The 18,500-nt window shown below is 42.6% G+C and overlaps 1 protein-coding gene across 2 annotated transcripts in view; it reads right to left on the reverse strand.

Moving 5' to 3' along the window:
* Positions 1–18,500, reverse strand: part of LOC131974759 (tetratricopeptide repeat protein 28-like) — a 192,079-nt gene that overhangs the window by 76,781 nt on the left and 96,798 nt on the right. The window lies entirely within an intron of this gene.

Genomic DNA, 18,500 nt, shown 5'->3' on the forward strand with positions numbered 1-18,500 from the left:
CTCAGTATGTTTGTGTCTGAGGCCTGATCAGAAAATAATCCTGGTGAGTTGTTAAACCTGACTCTGGTCCAGTCTAACAACAGCAGCAAAAAGAGAGACGGAACTAGATCCAGCTCATTATTCACGATCCAAACCACTAAATCTCCCCCAAGAGAAACCAAACTGTCTCAGAATAGTCATATCTGGGCTCGTGTTGCAGAAACACACAATTACAGCAGCAAGGCATGGGGAGGAATGAGGAACATGCATTGTGTGAGGCACAGAAACAGCAGAATATGTCTAGATATTTGTGTTTGTGGGTGTTTGGCAGCAGCAGTAGTCCAGGCTGCCGTCTGGTCACCTCCTCACTGAGCAGGCAGTCACTCCACTCACAGCCTCCAAAAGTGACACCAGGGCTAATTTGCCATTAGCATCTAAGAGGCCTTTTCATTAGTCTTCCCAAGCTTCTCTGTTAGCACCGCTAGGCAGCGAAGAAGGCGGGGAGGATTAGAGAAAATGAGACATGACATCGAATTTATAGAGACCAGTAATTAATTTTGCTTCCGTCCGAGCCCCCCACTGACTACCAATCTCTCTGCAGACCTGCTGCCCCGCTCAACATTTCTACCTCCCTTCGCTTGCATCACAACTCCATTGAAAATGACGAGGACAGAGATTAGATTCAAAGCATTAACCTTTGTTCTAACACTGTTATTATATGAGGGGAGTGCAGGCCAGGCTATCCGCTCAATATTAATTGCATCTTGTGGCGATGCAGTTTGGGCAGGATGCACTGGCAAGAGTGGGGAGGCCCACAAACGTTACGCCCGGGGGAACAAAAGACATTTAAAAGCACTTCTCCCTTTGATTAGATTTAGCCTACAATACGACTGCTCACCCAGAGATCTTTCTTTCATTCTCTTAAGCGGCGTGCCCTGACTGAGACGACCAAGGAAAGGGAAAAAAGATGAATAAAATAAGGTTCCCTTCAAACAAAAAATTGCCATCTTCTTTAATCCTTTTATTTTACCCTTTACTGTCCTACATAAGGCTGAGACTGTGCGGAGAGTGCATTAAAATACTGCAAACACAAGCACGGGAATAAATGCATAAACGAAAGAGGCACAACAAAAATGACAGAATCAATGTGCCGTACAGCCTTATAGGATTTTTTTTTTTTCTTCCATTAATCTCCCACTGCCTTCAAAACACATCACGGAGCTGCACAAAGACGCACACATGATATAACCTCAGCCTTTGCATAATCCAACAAGTCAATTCAAGCAGTGATGCTCATAAAACAGAAGGCTGACTAGAATTTACATTACAGTAGACTAGTGTAGGGGAGGACCACATAGTGCATATCTGCAGGAACAACACCAAGATGTTGGCTATATGCTATTGGAATAGGGCATTATGGGAGAGGGGGGAGAAAGATTTTAACCCTACACAACATTTTTTTAATTCACGCTTAACAGGATCTTTTCTAAAAACACAGCAGCATCTGCTTAGAGCTGCTGCTACAGTAATTAGCACAGCCTCTCGTAGCTCTTAGCCAGAGAGAGAGAGATATAGTAGAGGGAAAGAGAGCATTACAGGAAAAGAGAGGGCTACATAGATTTAACTTTGCCCTGTCAACATATACACAACAGATATTACAAGTCGGTGCTTAATCTCCCAGCCAAAAATCATCTTCTAAACAGGATGCATATTAGAGGATGACTCCTCCGAATGGCAAAGTTCTCACAGAACACATGCCCTCCCGAAATATGACGCATCTGTTAGGCATCTTGTACAACATGACATCCACAAACCAAGACTTCTAATAATGTGTTTTGCCTGAAATTCAATCCAGGGTAAATTATTGAACCTTCCTGCATCTTCGCCTCCTCTATTTAAAGCAGCAATGTGCTGATACCACAGAAGAGTGGATCGAGTGGGAAGGTTTGTCGTTCTTACCCGTGGGTAAATTGTGGGAGCGCTAATGCGCATGTGTGTCCGTACATGTGTGTTCATTTGTGTGTGTGTGTGTGTGTGTGTGTGTGTGTGTGTGTGTGTGTGAGAAAAATAGAGAGAGAGAGAGAGAGAGAGAGAGAGAGAGAGAGAGAGAGAGAGAGGCTAGAAGACACATACGAATAAGAGAGAGGATAAAAGCTTTTCTTGTTTCTCGAACATTTTAATATTTCATGAATGCTTGTTTGATGTAGTTTTAAATATTCATGTTTTTATGCTTTGGAGGAAGAGGGAAATGATGCAAAATAAAAAAAAGTTATTCACTGTGGTACACTGTGATACACACTGCGGGGATCCAACATTCTCCAAACACATATGCCCAAACGAGCTCATGCACACCAGTCGCATGCACTCTCTTCCTCCCTAACAAGACACTTACAATGAAACATGGACAATTTTCTCTCAGTGACAGCTCTGTTGTTCACAATAAGGCCCACAGTCTGAACAGCTAAATAGAAAGTTGACAAGATTAAGATTGGGAGGTTGGCGCAAGACCAGCTGTTAGAGGCTCCTTTCCTATTAGTAGATTAATGCCTCAACATATGTCCTTACCCCCTTCTTAGGCTCCTCTTCAGTACCCTGTAAGCCCAGGGGTGTCATCAGCCCCCTGTCTATCTTTATTTAAAATCTGGGCCTAACAGGCTTAAAGGAAGAATTCACTGAAAATATATTTTCACTAGCTGTGCTGAATGGATAGCAACAGGAATATCATTTGGCATCACTTGTATAGCGCTTTTCTAGTCTTATCGACCACTCAAAGCTTTAACACTACAGATGCTTATTCTCCCATTCAGACACATTCATACACTGGTGGCCAAGGCTATCCTACATGATGCCACCTGCCACCACTGGGAATACATTCAGACACCGATGAGCAGCATTGGGAGCAATTTGGAGTTCAGTATCTTGCCCAAGGATACTTCGACATGTAGACTGCCGTGGTCAGGGAACAAACGGATCAGTGGGCGACCACTCTACCATCTCAGCCACAGCCACATTATTTAAGACTATCGGGTCTTTATCCACAGAGATGTCATTTAGATTTTCAAATTCTTCTTTAAAAAGATAGTTCACATGGTTTCAAGTGTGATAGAACCACTTTTTTTGGGAATACACCTTGCTAAGGCAATATGGTAAACTTTAAATATTTTTTTATCTAACCCTCCTGTTATGTTCATTTCTCAGAAACGGTTAAAACAATACAAACAACAATAATGTTTGTGGGTCAATTTGACCCGGGGACATGTTTCATTATCCAAAGGTGTCAGAAACTAAAAAATCTCAATAAACATTGTTTATATTTCATTAATAACTCCATTACTAACCATTTCAATCAATATTTAGTGCAATGGTGTTCTTTACCTTTCACAGATCATGGTTCAATAAGGATAATTCACTCGTTTTTTATTTTCAAAAAATCCATGTTAAAACTTTTTTCATGTACATTGGAAAGACCAAAATATAAAATACAATGGTTTTACATGACATTCATTTTTTTTTTAAATGTTATTTTACATTTTTATATTTACATTTTACAACTATTTCTTTTTTATTTTTAAACTTGAAAATGGGTCAATTTGACCCGCAACATAACAGGAGGGTTAAAAAAACAAAAACCTGCTACATAAAGAAGAGCCACTACATGGCAGCAGGGTATTTTACAACAACAGCTTGAGTTTAAATGTGCACCTGAATGCACCATAAGTCCCTGTCAGTGCTAACATGCTTTACTATGGTGGCCAACAAGGGCAAACATCAAGAAACGTTCCGTTCTCATCCACCATACGTTACTGTAAAAACGATGTAAACATGCAATCGACCTTTAAGTGGTGATAGCACGGCCATGACTCTCTGTGTAGATGCTGTCACAGCAGTTGCAAAAACCCACTAGATAATATGGCATATGGTGAGGTACAGTAGATATTCTGCACGTGTACACAAAGTATCCTGCCTGATATAACTGAATGTACAGAGTTCACCATCTAACACCTGAGAACAGGAATGCTGACAAAAACATGCTGTCTCCCACAGATGTCGGAAACCTTGTTTGCTCAATAGGTCATTGCATATTTCAAGAGCCTTTATATGTATCCTACATCTATTTCTTCAGGTTGCATTGTGAGATGCATGCAGTGTTTTCAAGACAAAATGTTTACTAAAGACTGCCAAATCTATTTGTTTACCCTATCCTGAATCTGTCATTTTCAGCAAGAAATCGAATTGCCAAGGTAATTTGTAAATCCTTTGTATCAAGGGCACTGGAGCTGGAAACCCGCCCATGTAGTCAGGTTATTTACAGACAGTTGAAGCTGTTTCCTGCCACACATTCAGGGTTGTAAAATCCCAGGCACATAGATGTCTCTCGAAACAAACAGCATAACTCCTCGCCCACAAGGCAGGCAGCCTGTCATTGAACCGACTGCTCCAGCTGTGCTCCAGTATAGCCAGAGGACTTGTCTGGCTTGCTGTGCCCTGATCGGTGATCAGCAATAATAGAGATGCTCTCAAATGTGGAAATCAATAGAAGTGGCGTAAGCTCAGTTTAGACCGTGCCACGCCCTTCACTGCTGTAGTGCGTTTAGGATGCGCCTGCTGCAGATGGTTTCTGATCACCCACAGGGCAGTTGGTGCCAATGCGACGACTCTCAACTGAACCCCTGCTGCCGACATAATGGAACCCAAATCAGACCATCAAATAGGGACAGCAGGCTGCAAATACACAGCACACACACACAAATACAAACTGAAGAAAAATACATCAATAACTCCTCAAGAAAACCAACCATCTGGCTCAAACAAACATGTATTACTTGAAACCAGCTTTCCACACAGGCAAGGATGCTGGGATCGGATTAACACTAATGGTGTGACAGGAACAAAGGGATTGCTGCTTTTCTTCTCCCTGTTTCATGGCTCTTTAACTGTAGGTGTCATTGCCTGGTTTCCAATGTGACCCAAAAATGTCATGTGTCGACCAGGGTTTCAAACATGTGCCTCCGCCATCCCTCGCAGATCTCTGCCACTACACTTTCAAGGTGACACAGTCGATTCGCGGGGTACACAAAATGTCAACTGCTTAATTTAATATCCGGGGATAACTGTCGGCCATGACAAATTAGCTAGGAGAACAGCTAAGAAAAAAAAAAGTGAAAAGGAATGATTGCTGCTTTGGGCCTTCTGCCCTTCAACTTGACAAGCTGAAAGCCACAGTACAGCACAATGGAGCCTGTACTTAATTAAATCTATTTCTGAAGCCAAGGCGGTGATTCTACGCATCTTCCTGTGCCTCACTGCAGGTACAGATATATTTTCCCCCAGGACTGAAAGGGTCTGAGGCGGTGGGGCCATTACACCCGTCGCCTCAGGCCAAACATAAACCTCTGGCCCCGGGGTCACTGGGATAGAATCATGACACAGCTGCCTGTCTATTACCGTCTCCTCAATCTAATAAGCCCAAACCCTAAACCAGCAAACACCCCTGACCTACATCGATCATGTGTGTGTTTATCCGTGTGTATGTGTTGTGTCAGTGGAGAAAAAACAGTGACAGACTCATTTTTCCTCACGCTGAGCGAAAGATTTCTGCATTAATCTAGCCGATCGATGAAAAATGTTGCTTTTTCAGGATTTTGTTTCGTCCTATACGCTGACCTGGAGGGCTTTTGTCCAACAACCCTGCTCAAGTCTACAGTAATTTTATGTTAACAACATAAGCCACACCAAAGGTGCATGTTAGGCACTTATGCAAGTCAAGCCGAAGCACCTTACAATCTGCATGTAGGTAGACGCAGTAAAATATTTATGATCCATTGATGTATACCTCCCTAAGGGCGTTGTAGACTCTGGTGATTGCTATTCCATCCAAAGCCCTTAATTAGCCCATTAGATTAGATGGCTTTAATGAGAGCAAATTAAACTGATCTTTCTTTGTGGAGCTGGCAATTAAAGGGTAAATGTTTCATTATTCAGTGAGTGGCGACAATAAGACCCAGGTAAAATACAGAAAGCCTAGTAGAGGCTTCAGTGTGAGAGACATTGTAGTTCTCTCTCATGGCTGCGAGCGATCGATTAGCCCGCTCACATCAAACTGGCAGCCAGCGTCGGACTTCAGATTGGAAAAGGTCATAGTCAGGTATGTGGAATCAATGCTGAGCACTCTGTATTCACTGTGTCTCGTATTATCTGGCTGGGGGGATGGTTTAATGTTTTCTAAAAACAATTACCAAAAGACAAAGAGAAGCTTCAATAAAGAAGGTCAGGGCTTGTGATCGGGGAAGTGTCATGTGGCGCACATCCATTGTGACAGTCAAAGTGAAATAGAAGGGAAAAACTGATATTGCTCATTTATCACAAACAGATGAAACAGCACAATAGTGGCAAGCTGTGGGGTCGTGCAGTGACATGCTGTCACAATACTGTTTGGCAGAGGGAATTCAATTTTCTTTCCGCTACGTGCATGTCCACCATAACTGAGGTTTTGCACAAAGGAAACAGACCAATGGAAAGTGATAAACCAGCAGATAAAATGGCAATATGCCCGTAGCTCATTCCAAGCACGTTAATTCCAATGTTACAAAAACCATGTCACACTCTCCCACTATGATTTATAGCCCGATTTGTCACATGGATGCAGCAAGCATACTTGCATTCTTATTAGCATCTTAAGAGTCTTGAGATGTGAGGCTGAGAGGGTCAGGGTGCTAAACAGATTTCCATGCCCCTCTCAACTAGATCCTTGCCTCTGCTCTGGCTGAGCATTGCACACGAACCCCACAGCCACAGGGGCTGACTCTCAATTAAAGTGGGCATTAATTACTTAAAGGAGCTTTAATCAATCAAGGCCAGATGGTGAACCTGAAAAAGAGAGCAAACTCTAGGCTGCAGAAGTGCTTTCCACTCTGACTAGACTAGAGGTGGCCATAAAAGGCTTTATTACAAAATACCTGCAAGGCTTGTGTTTTATAGAGTTTATTTCTTGCGACCAAAAAGGGTTATTATATAAGGAATGTTGCATTGAGTGCCATCTCAGCTGAATCTATGTGTTTACTGTCACAGCTGAACTTCACACCAATCGTTAAAACGATGCAGCAAATAAGCCCACGACAAAACTAGAACTCACTTTTTTGCAATACAAAATATAGGTGATTATGCTAATGCCAATTGAATAAGCAGGCCTGACCATATGTGTCCCTGATGTGTTTAGCCCAACAGTGCCGACAGAAGAGGCTACTTGGCCCTGGTGCTGTACTCTCCTGGCCTGAGGCACCACATCCTCCATCTTCATTTGTACTCCCTTAATTGGCTTTGACAGTGAACTCAAGCATGGCTGAAAAATACCCTCCTCTTAGTAAACACTGGCTGAGAGACACATGTTCTCAACATGGGAAACCAGGCATCTCCATTAGCCATTAGGATGGGTAGTCATGTCCAACTGACCCTCTCTCATCGCCTCTTCAGAGCTTCACATCTCAAACATTGCTGCCATCTCGAATGATGTATTGAATTTCTAGTGGGAGACAAAGGCCGATGTAGTTACAAATGCAACATCCTATTCACAAACCATTTAGCCGGTGCAAAATGAAAAACTGTCCAAACTGGCATTTTCTGAGGTGTGAAATATATTGGCTGCCAAGTGAATTAAGTATTTCTGAGCCTGAGGTGTTTTTGGAGGGTTAGTTATCATTGCCTGCTGAGTTTGAAGATCCCAAAGAGACACAAAGTCCATCAAGTCATTACCCCCCTCTCACACTGCCACACAGTAGGCACAGCTCCTTGTCAGTGTCAGCACTTGTGTTGGGTTCATTAGGTTGCTATGGCCTCGGTGGGAAGTTGCTTCATCAAACAAGAGTCAGCAGCACGGGCTGCCTGACAGTGTGGCTTCTCAAGAGTTACCCTGCAATACTTCAAAAGACTCACAGTCAGCCTTTATGGTGAGCTTTAATGAAAAGCATGGCAAGAGCCCCACTGCTTTTGATTCTGGTAGTAAGGAGTCATACATGATTGACTAAAGGCGTGTTGAATCACAGATAAGGCGCTGAGAGGCTGAGCGAACTGGGGAGAGAAGGCAGGGTGAGGAAAGACAATGGTGATGTAATCCGAAGGGTTAGACGTATACTTAAAGCTAGGAGGAGGTGGAAAGACAGAGGAAGAGGGCGAGCAAGAGAGATAAAGGTTAGTACATGAAGGACACACAGAGAAGCCTCTTGTTATTCCTTCCCAGTGTACTTATACATGTCTGCTGCCATCCAGGCTATCAGAGCTCTTTATTGTGCATGACCTGTTTCTCCTTCCCATCTCCCAGTGCAGCAGCAGCATCAGTATACCGGACTGTTGTGGCTGCAACGCCACTGCTTTGCCATGCTTGTGCACACGGAGATCTCCCTGGCGATTACCAGATAAATGCACTTTAATTCACAACACATGCGGCAGGGGTTTATATATAGACTCGCTAATTCCCCCTCGGCCACGCTGCAATATGAACTCCATGCTGCACCAATTTAAGTGTGTGATGAGTCCCACGCGGACAGGCTCCTCTACTTATCATATATATGACATGCTCCAGCACATTGCTGGGAAAAGGAGAATATCAAAAGCTGAAAAAAAGCAACATTATGGCTGGACCAGTGTGGATTTTTCATTATTAATGAGGAGAGTGGGTTTTCAGGCTTGCTTTCCTATTGAGAATTATGGGTCAATCCCAGATGTAGTCAAGCTTAACATTTTCACGGGACATGTCACACCCACAGTAAAAATACATGCACTGGAGCGCACATTTTAACAAGCACAATGCTGCTAATGCACACATTTGCAACAAGTACTTACTATTTTAGACTGAAATTCTGACAGTCAACTCCCATAATAGGGCTAATTGGCAGAGTTCTACTGAAAGGAGGTGTCTGCCTCTGATAACACTGAGTGGTCCTGTAACACATCTGCACAGTCTCAGTGTTAGCTCATTAAACAGCAAGTTCCCTCAGCGTTCGTTGGCCATCACCATGCATCATTAATTGTGTCCGCCTGCTAATCACGTTAGCTGTGTTTCCCTGGCTTTGATATCTATCTCTATGCATGCTGCGTGACTCGATGGCCTGTCCAGTAATAAGAAGAAGTGAACAGGTTTCCATACCACCTGTGGACACTTTATATGTTAAAAAAAAAAAGTAAATATGTTAATTGAAACTCCTCTGGCAACTGGTCTCAATGTAAAAGTAATCCACCGCCAGGAAACACACACACAAACACACACCGGCACACACATACACACTGCAAGCCAAATAAAAACACTTGCTCAGAGCTATGAGTCATACTGTGGGTGCCAACAATCAATGGGGCTCACCGCACCCAGCTGGCTGTAGTAGCAGAATGTATTAATTTTCTCATTTAGAAACAAATATATACTACAAATAGATTAATGGTGTTTGATCAGCTTGGCAGAGCAATGCCAATTAGTATGCATAAATGGCAAGAGGCATGATGTTTGATTTTCATATGTGCTGCTTTAAAAGCATATGGCAGTAAGGGCTGCCTGATTATGGCACAAATAAAAATAAAGATTGTTTTGGTCAATATTGATGACAATTATTAACACAATAACTCATTGACTTTAGAAACATTCTGCATTTATTATATAGTTTTAAGAGTGGATTTTTTAAAAACTTTAAATATAATAAAAAACTGAAAAACACATTTAAATAAATAATATAAAAATAGATTTAAAAATTACATTAAAAAATAAGATCAGCTATGTTGTAATGTTGCAATCCCACAAGCTACTAAACATGTTTAATAAATAGAAAATAAATGCATTCCATAAGATGATTTTATAGTGCATTGAAACAACAACTGAAACATCTGAAAATATACTCAACATTTTGGTAAACTATATTCAATATTTACCAAATTTTATGTAGTTGTGAAAAGTGGATGTTCTTGAACTTTGCATATAATTAAACGGAAAAACAAATAAAAAAATAAATGAAAAATATTAGATGAATATTATATACATTAAAGTAAATAGATATACACCTATGTTGTAATACTGCAATTCCACAAATAATGTTGTGTTTTGTTTCAAGTATTTTTCTCATATTGATATAAATATCAATATTTTGAACTGTGCAACTGGAGGAGGAATGCTCCAAACAAAATTTCGTTGTCTTGTACAATGACAATAAAGTTCTATTCTATTCTATTCTATTCTATTCTAAACATATTCAATATATAAAAGACATTCTGTATGTTGAAGTGCATTGCAACAACCTACTGAAACAACTGAACACACATTTTGGTAAACTATATTCAATATTTTCCAGTCAGGAACAGGGTCAAAACCAGGTGAAAACGGGGCGAAAGCGCACCGATGTAAAAGGGTGCGTTGGATTTATAACACAAGACAAAACAAAAGCATCATTGCGAAACAGAATGCAGCATCTTGTTTATATATATATGTTGGAAGCCAAAATAGTAATTGAAAATAAAATAGATTATTCACCCAACCCTTTAAAATGAGTTAAATGCGATGACATGTCTACCCATCTCACAGCTATATTAAAAAACACTATAGCTCCCACAGAAGGGCTCGCATTACAAGGAAAAAAAAGTTAAGATACAGCTGAAGGGGAAAAGCGAGTTGAAGAGGCTAGTGGAGCCATGGGAGCCAGGAGAGCAGGAGCACAAGCGTAGAAAATTGAGGCTATGGTTAGCTTAGGACCAGGGAGAGGTGAAAGTGGCCCTCATTTCATACTACATAGAGTTTGGCAATTACTGGTGACAGCGCCGCGCACCAAGACGGGGAAAAGATTGATCCGGACAAGCAGGACTCTGTTTGCTTTGTTAAAAGTAATTAATCACTGTGGCCACGGAGGAATGGTGCCTTGAGTGCTACGCAGTTCTGCTGAGTGTGTTTGCACGTCTGTATGGGTAGGCATATGTGAATATAAGTACACACCCGAAGTCCCAGCACACATTTCTGCGCACATGTGCCGGAACAGCTGAAGTGCAAGAAAAAAGGATGGAGCTGGTTGGAAGGGAGAAGTTTGTGAAAAAGGGAAAAAAAGAGGCAGATGGAGGAAAGAGAGAGGGAACATGCGCACACTGCACCTATTTATTCACATGCATGCACTCAAGAGGACCAGTAGTGCAATCCATCATAAGAGTCCTATCCACACCCACTGAGCAGAGAACTACTACAGCAAAGGGGAACTGTGGATAAAGGAGGGAGGAATGGGGGGAAAATAAGGAAGAATTCTTCGTCCTTCACTTTCACTTTGCTCTGAGTGAAATGAAGGAGTTAGACCTCCTGCCGCAGGTAACTTACTCCCCCTTAACATGAAATAAACAACATCCCCACTGTATGATCATGGCCAGTCTCTCCCTCTCTCAAAATCACTTATTTTTTCTCTGAAAAGAAAACTGGAGCATTTCAGCGACGTCCTCAAAACCAATTTCGCATTCATCGCAATTTAATTGCTCATACAAACAGCTTTTAATTGAAAGATGAATCTTAAAGTGGTCTTGTTTTGATCACATTAGACACAGTACTCCTACTTACACTCCTGTGTATACTCTGTTAATGCATCCTGAATTCTCTTGTTACCTTTCTGCTGCTGGACAGTTATCTAGTTGTCAGTTAGGCTGTAATTATGGCTATTTTAATTGTGTAAATTGTTGTGCTTGTTACAGAAATAAGAGCAAAGAGAAAAAGCTTGACTTGAAAACACGTTGTGCATACTGTAAATCCTATTAGATCACACACACACGCACACACACATATATACTGTCCTGAGGCTCTCCATGCTGTGAACCACACTCCCTCCTCCCCGCCCTCTACACTGCAGTGATAACAGCAGCAGGAGCCCAGAGCCACAGAGACACAACCCTGATCAATAAGAACACACAACGGACACACCACACACCACACACACACACACACACACACAGGGGAGTCCAGTGATCCTGCAGTAGCCGGGGGTCTTAGGGGAATGGGCGTCACCGGGCGATGGGAAAATTGGATGTGAAATCGTGAGTGGAGCGGAGAAGAAAAGACAGAGGGGTAGGGCACGAGAATACTATGGGTGCTCTCCAGTGTCATATTTCTATCCCTAAGCTAGAGAGTTAGAAGGGCAGCAGCTGCAGCAGAGAAATGGCCACGCGTTGAGAAAGCGCTCATTGAAGTGTTGGCTGTGCAGCCGCAGGCCCCGACACTAATAGAAACAGAAGCCAGGGACCCCTCTATGTCAGTGCCTCCACTGAGCAGAATACTAAATTCTCCTCTTGTGCTAATGATTACCCGGAGCAAGGTGCAGGTCCGCAACACCACTTTGCAAATGAACATCAGCAAACTTGCAAATTCAAATTAGCACATTGTCCGGACCTGCCGGTCTACACTCACAGCTTCGTGGTGCAATACCTAGAGGACACAGTTTGGCTAATGGGAGGAATGATTCTCTGGCTCAAGCTAAATACTGAAGGCTTTGTATCTCCCCACACTGCACTTCTCATCTCTCCGTATTAATGCAACAGTTTGCTCAAGCGCAAACTGGTAGGGCAGGGTGGGGTGGGGTATAGGAATAGATGTGGTGTGATAAATGGCGAAAAGGCACTGACCCCCCCGATATAGCTAAGGTGTATGAATTACCTATCAGGCTTTCCAGGGAGTGATGACCCAAGTCGATGTAGCCAACCTCACCGTCATCATTTACTGAGCCACTAGCCCCCGTTTCAGACCCTGCCATAACTTACACACACACACACTCACCCTCTGGGCCATTTAAGGAGGACTCACTCTCATAACTTATCATTAGATGGCACTGTGTATGAGTGATGTTCTATTACTTCACTACAATACAGATATTGAAGCATATTAAATCATGCTTACTGAGTTAATTATAAAACATGAGCAGAGGGTCCCACGCTATCACGTCAGTTTTGTTTCACACTGTGTTTACCTGCAGTTTGTAAGCCTGTATTAGTCTTTATATGTCAGCATATGAGAAGAGCATGCAGTTTTTGCTTATATTTTCCTTTCTGCAAAATGTGTTACTTCTTTCTGTGCTGGAAAATATGTTACAACATATTTCCTAACTATTTCCTAACACTATCCTCTCTGCATCATTTATCATGTTGTGGCATTAAGATAACATCCTGCACTAAGCCATCTTCTAGTGCTACTCTATGAATAAACTTCCTAATATCAGCCAGTGATGGCTCATTATGCTGGCCTATCAAGCTGGGCCTCGTTTAAAGTGTTTTCTCTCATGGGTAAAAAAAAAAAAAAAAGTCCATGAGCTACTATGCTTTTTCTGGGCTGCTGGATTAAGCATCCTGTTTTAAACATTTTTCTGCTGCTTTTTTCCCCAGAGCCTGTGGAGATGAAGAGAGCTTTGGAGTGTTCAGAGAGAATTTCATTCAACCTGTAGTGTTTCATGTTCCCCCAAGGGGCTTTCCTTTCCTCTGTCAGGGGTCTGAAAGCTAAACAACCCTGAGGAGAGGGCCAGGGAACCACTCATCTACTGTACAAACATGGGGAGCACAGACATGGTGGAGCAGCAGGGTGTTTACAAGCCTAACCAAGCAGATAGATCACTCCTGATCACTCTGAGGGAGGGCCTCTGAAGAGGTCATGTGAAGTTAAGGTCATGCAGAGTTATGATTATAATAATAAGTGTAGGCTGGGGACTATGGCTGACCCAAATGATTCAAAGCATCGACCACTGGCATCACTGTTTGAATGCTTCAGGTAGTTTTTGATTTTATTAAAAGAGAGAGAAATTGGTTCCTCCTTTCCATGGATGACGACAGAGAAGCATCAGAGGGAGAAGTCAGAGCACGGAAGCGACTGGAGGACTTTTTACAAGTGGAAACCTTGTAATCATCCTGGTGATCTCCAACTGGTGGTGGAGATGAAATGCCGACTATGGCTTCCACCGGCCGCAACTGTGCCATGTTCCGGATGTGACCTGGTTTTGTTCCAACCTCCGCCCGGCTTCATACCACACCAGAAGCAGTTCAGACTTGTTGATTTTTTTCCTTGATATGTTAGCTTCTTTAAGTAAATAAGTAGGCTACAAGGAACCTTCGATGCCCCTAAAATGGTATTCAGGGCAGCCTGACTTGGGACCACAGATTAACTGTGACAAATAGCTGCTTAAATTAACATTACTTTGAGTTTTTTTGTTTTTTCTCAGTGGAAATTAAAAACATTTCTTCAGGAGTGGTTAAAACAAGATAAAGATTAAAATATCTCACCGCTGCTTTCAAACAAAAAAGTCTAAAGCCCACCATAAATTCTAAAACTCTTAATTAATCTGTTGAAATCCTCTCCATCAAATACAAAAACACAGACATAAACAAACAAAATGTGACACCAAAGGTCTACCAAACCTCTGTAACCTCTGCAAATGTGTGTGTGTGGCGTGTGCATGTGTCTGTGCTCCCCTTCTATCACAGAGTCGTCTTATTAAACCCGTTGCCTGGAGAGACCAGAGTAATTACTCACTCCCTCACAACACCTTTTGGACTTTGGGCCAGATTCGATGTGCTGCTTCAAATGTCACACACCTTAGCTGGCAATTAAACACCACTGTCCCTCAGTGACTGTTTTAATGGGCTTCCTCTACCCTAAAATAAAGACTGCAAGCGATTCTTATATCACATTACAAGAAAGGGTATTATGTTTTTATGGGGCGTAATTTATATATCATTCAAACATATTCTCGAATTATTAAGCTCAATTAGAGCGACATGATGTCATTGTATTGTATCAGTGATAATGGACACATTCACCAGCAGCCCATTAGATTTTGATTGGCTAAAACTCTGATTCCAAAAAAAGTTGGGACACTGTGTAAAACAAATCTTCAAATTCAGGAATCAGTGTGTATATTTACATCAGTTTGAGCATAAAATATATTGTCTTTGTAGGTTTTCAGTTGAATATATGTCACAAGGAATTAGCAAATTGTCACATTCTGTTTCCGACAACGTCCCAACTATTTTGGAATCAAGTTACACCACACTTTTTGTTGCTATAAGAAAGAAGTAGGCTTTGTTTTAAGTGCTTTGTGCCTTTTGTCTCATCTAATTACTATCATCCACTAAAGCCTGTAACATTTAATTATTATATTTTGCTTGAAATGTAAGATATTTCAAGTTATGACCAAAGATTTTTAAGCTTTCATTAAGGAGAAACATTCTGTAGATCATATGATTTAAATTGCTTGTGATATCACTTAAGACGATGCTGGAAATGAGCATTTTCTCCTTGTCACAAGTGCAAAAACATTAGGGGATAATTGCCTACAAGGAATCAAAACACAAGGTCAGAGAGCAGCCACACTTAATGCGTACACCAGCCAGGTCAGAGTTTCACACCGGTCCGCTGTCAAGACTCATTCAGTGAGACCAAGTCACACGCACTGCTCTCCATCTATTCTGTTCACCCCAGTGTCACTCTGCAATGCGTAAAGTCCAATTAATAGACCGGTATCTATGCATGCGTGTCACAATGGCAGCTGCCTTACCCCCTCCTTCTTCCTGGGCACGGCTACAACGGGTGCTCAGTGTTTATGTCACCTCTTAATTGCATTTTTCCCCCATGGTAGAGGTATGGCTTTGTGCAGACGCCCCGAGGAAGAAAAAGAAGGTCAGGCTGCCAATTTGGAGCTGGCAGGTCGAGAGTAGCGGCAGCACTTAGTTTCGCTTGAGAAGAGAATGGAGGGCTGCTGCTCATCTATGGAAACCAGGACAAACAAAAGAGATAAGTGAAGGGGAAAGGAAGACAAATCCCCCTCCTCTCATTGGTGTCTGCAGGCTCGGGGAGAGTGACACCAGGCTTACAGAGAAGTCCCATGTTCCACCGCTACCTGTGATTGAACAGGGACAACACGGAACAGGAGGGAGGGCTTTTCAGAAGGACATTTTAATGTCCCGTACCACCGAGAATATGCAATGCAAACACACAAGAACGTCTCTAATATCAAGTGGTTGTCATAGAATACTGCCTGTGTTGCTCCAAACATGAGCACAATTAAGTAAATACACTGAAAAAACACCTTATCGCGCCAATTAACTGTCATCTTCTCTATTCATTTAAATTAAAGAGTTTAAAGGCAATGTCGATATATTCTGTGACCCTGACAAAACTCTGAGTTCCATAAAACACGGTTGGGACCTTCAAAACACTTTCAAAGGCACTTAAAGAACAAACATTGGAGCTGAAGTGAATCATGTAGGCACCTTATGATAGGATGTCATGTAGCCCTGAGGCGGTCTGATGTGCCCCTGGTGATTAATGGATTTTGGTGATCTGGTCCCGTTCAATATGGTGATGCTCTGTTACCCTAAAAAGATTGTTTGCAGGGGGAATAAATCCCCCAAAGATCACAAAGTCAGATTGAGGTTTTAAATAAACTGAAATAAGAAATAAAGCATATGAACTCGGGGTAGTGTTCCTTATTGTTAATAGGGAGAAAGGGCTACAGTCATAGACGACTCCACTGCAAGCTAAAGAAAGGCAATGCTTACACTGCCTAAATAACAAATGGCCTTTCAGCAAAGTTAAGAAATGTGTGCCCCAGTTGCTACTATGCCTTCTCTGACTTGAATAGATACGGTTTGACAAAGAGCCAGTGAACCCTGGACTTTTCGTTTCTTTCCATTTCTGAATAATTTCCATTAAACCATCTCAATATGGTAGTCGGGGAGGTGAGGGAGAGTGGAGGAAAGCGAGAGAGAGGGAGAGGGCGAGAGAGAATGAAAGGATAAGGGGCAAAGGTAGTTAAGAAGCAGCCGGTTTAGGACTGCATACACACAAAAGAGAGGATAAGATTAGGGCCAACAGTATATCTTTCACCACTGCACTCTGTTTGAGCCCAGCCGAAAGTAGTCCCTAAAAAATAAAAAAAACTCAGAAAAAAGAAAGAAAATAATTTGCTTGTGACGACAAATTAGTTCCAGTGAAACTACATTTTGCAACATGAAAAGAAAAAAGGCACCTATCTCTTTGACCAGACCTCTCCAGCAGGGGTGACTTCTTGCACACTGACTGAAGGACCTAGGCTATTTAAAAAGCAGGCAGTATAATCTCTATAGATCCCCCCTATTTGCATTCCAGTGTGTCTGGGTCAGTCTGTCAGTCTGTCGCTCTCTGTTAGTCACAATCCACAGTGTCACTGCACCAAGTCAGGAGGACATGGCAGCTCTGGTCAGGAGTTCATCATGGGTCAACAACTGGGTCCCACCCAAGGGGACGCCACTTTTTGTTTATGGAAAAGGATCTTTTTTTCTGAAGGCAGTCAGCTGTGAAGGTCTGGTCTTATTAATGCAAATATATCTGCATTACATAGGGCGGAGGTGGAGGACTAATTGGCAACTGATACGATTAAACCATCGTATTTCTTCTCTCGGGGCATACGGCGATACATCATGTTCAGGAGAAAATGAGAGTGAAGGATGGAAGAGAGAGGAGGCAGGTGAAAGGGTGAGGAAGTTAGGTCACCCATCAAAAACAGACCCATCACTCTAGTGGTGACCCATCTGACCCTGGATAATGCGCACCCACCCACCCACCCACCCACCACTACCAGCGCACAGTTACACAACAGCAGATGCTGCCACACAGTTTCTGCAGCTGTCTCTGCCCTTCAGTCATAAAACAACATTCAATGAATCCAGACAGACAAAAAGTGAGTGTTTTCTGACACCCTGCTCAATTACAGGGGGTATATTTATCACAGCCTCCAGACAAAGCTCACACAGAAAAGGCTCAATCCAAGTGCCTCACCACGACTACTATCTCCTAGCAGCAGATGTGAATACGGCTATTACGGGCTAGTTATCCTCAAACAGCTCCATCCAAAAAACCCTCGTCCGCCCATGACCCAAGCCGCTCGCATGACCCGGCACAGCAAAGGACACGGCCATTACTGCGAATCAACCTAAACACTTGGCTTTCAACTGGGCTGAAAACTGGAGGAGCCTTTGAACATCATGCCGCATGCTGAAAGAGAGCCTCAGTGCTGGCCCTGGGGGACCCTGAGCCTTGGCCTCACTCTCTCATGTTTTTCAATACACAACCATTGACACAAATGAAAAGAAAATAAATTTGAGGGAAGAAAAAAGATTGCTGAGAGGAAAAGGACGTGGCAGTAAAAGGGGCAGGAGATTTCCATGCCCCAAAGGACCCAGGGAAGACATCTGAGGTAATTTCTCCACAGATATAAAAGTTATTAAAACAAAATGAATAAATGTCTTTTCCTGCCCGGCTCTCTTAGGGTCTCCCTCCTCCCGTGCAGCATTTCTATCCTTTTGGGAGTGAATCCCTTCAGAAGTGCTCGTTTTGATGATGCTGACTCTTCTCAGTCTCTGAGGAGCAATTACTGCTGCCCTGTCAAATACCACAACGCTCCAAAGGACCAGTTCACTGCCTGAGGGGCCCTCTCATGCCCCTTGAAACCCCAATTTCAACCCCTGTGAAAGTTGGTGCACACCAACCCCTTGAACTCTAATGA

Source organism: Centropristis striata, chromosome 7, assembly GCF_030273125.1.
Source record: "Centropristis striata isolate RG_2023a ecotype Rhode Island chromosome 7, C.striata_1.0, whole genome shotgun sequence".
Lineage (NCBI taxonomy): Eukaryota > Metazoa > Chordata > Actinopteri > Perciformes > Serranidae > Centropristis > Centropristis striata.